Source organism: Vanacampus margaritifer, chromosome 20, assembly GCF_051991255.1.
Source record: "Vanacampus margaritifer isolate UIUO_Vmar chromosome 20, RoL_Vmar_1.0, whole genome shotgun sequence".
Lineage (NCBI taxonomy): Eukaryota > Metazoa > Chordata > Actinopteri > Syngnathiformes > Syngnathidae > Vanacampus > Vanacampus margaritifer.
The window spans coordinates 2,283,255-2,285,000 of record NC_135451.1 but is presented as its reverse complement, the minus strand read 5'-3'; the positions used below and the strand labels follow the sequence as shown (position 1 = coordinate 2,285,000).

Below are 1,746 nucleotides of genomic sequence, written 5' to 3'. Positions count from 1 at the left end.
TTTCTTCAGGATATTCTCAGAGGGAAGTAGCCGCTGATCTGAAGACTCACAGAATGGCATCCGCAGATTGAGCGAGACTGGAGGAGTCACAGATAGGCATAGAAGAAAACCTTTACTTCATGGGTCAAAAACCTGAATTTTGCCGTTTAGCTTCTTGTCTGAGAACAGATTATGCAAGAAGTACGAAAACATTGGACAGTTGGACATACACTTTAAAAAGGTCAGAGGTCAAATCAAGTTCACCTGTAAATAGTACAGTGCATTTTTAGGTTTGTTATTCAGAGCGTTTTGTGATTAGTGCGTCTTTAAAATAAGACGGCCTTAGAGCGTAAATGTTTTTTTGTTTGTTGCGTTTTAAGGAATTTGCTGTTAGCATGGAAGGAATCACTAACTTTGCAAGACATGAGTGCTTCTTCACCCCCACCCCAACACCACTTATTTCTTGTTTAGTTACTAATCCTGCTAATGCACATGCTGTGAAATGGGACAGGATATGTGCAAACCAAACAAAGGAGGAAATTGTCTTTCACTAATATCCTGAAGGCCGCTTGTGGATATTCCATTCTCACAATGTATCGTTTTGACTGAGAGCTAATAAGATGGTGCTGTGTTGAAGGACACACGACTCACAAGAGCTTTTTCCTTCCATTTGAATTTGTATATTAATGTTATAGTTTTGACTAAAATGCAAAAGTAAAATGAACTTTTTGTAAAGGATATATATTAAAGAGAAATGATATTCCAAAGTAATCCTTTTTTCTTCTGTCATTTAAAAACAACCAAAAAGCAATCGAGGTGTTCACAAATGCAAACTGTAAAGGACATCCCACAGCTTGACTCTTGCACTAGTTTCTCTATTTGCACAAGTAAGACATTTCAAAAATGAACACAGCCATGGATGCAACATGACGAGTGACTCGGTGTGTGTGTGTCTTGAAATAAAAAGGGTGGCAGTGTTCTGTTATTAGTCTGTTGGGAATCATCTTGTATGTAATGACGGATGTGAGTGCTCGGATGTCAAGACTGGGATTATACACAGACAAACGCGGTGTTGCACTGTCAAAATGAAATAGGTTTTTATGGAGATCTGCTTTTATTATCTTACATTTCATTGTCAATTTGATTATCACTATTGTTATAACTGTACTACAACTTATTCGATTTACCATTACTACTCATGCTGTTTTGATTTATTGATTCATTATTGTTTTCATGCCACCTCTCTGCTCAAACTGAGTATGGTATTCCTCTGAATATTGAACAATAATAGTGGCAGTGTTGTTATGTATTGTTAGACCTCTGATTAGTTTTTTTTCCCCCCTCCACTGTTCCTTGCGGTTTTTGTGTTTGGTCTCCATTATGCTTTCTTTGATATACAGAAAAATAAAATCAGTTGAACATGGCAAAATGCAGTGGAACTTGTTTTATTTGTAATGTACATGTACTTCTTATATGGTCAAATACAGGAACAAAATTCACCCCCTTCAAAAGTGAGGTTTCAACCAATTTTTGGGTTAGATTTTTACCACCATGAAAAGTCGCCAAGCATCAGCTGAAAAAAAATATCAGCGTGCCCACCTGCTTAGGGTTGTAAATGTTTTCGGCTATTGGTGGTAAAAAGGGGATTTGTGGCTGGTGCTGCTACAACCCCAAATTATTCAGTATTGCCCATTTGCCCTACAACCTTCTAAATTTCAAATGGCGGCAGAACATGGGAATTTTTGATCTGATTATAAATGCTTACTA

General features: G+C 37.2%; 1 protein-coding gene across 1 annotated transcript in view; it reads left to right on the top strand.

Annotated features, from left to right (window-relative positions):
• zfhx2 (zinc finger homeobox 2) overlaps positions 1-1,408 on the top strand; it is a 37,842-nt gene extending 36,434 nt beyond the window's left edge. Inside the window, exon 6 of the mRNA XM_077555021.1 lies at positions 1-1,408. This exon is cut by the window's left edge and continues 1,750 nt beyond it. The gene's annotated coding sequence lies outside the window, so the exon portion shown is untranslated.
• The last annotated feature ends 338 nt before the right edge of the window (positions 1,409-1,746 follow it).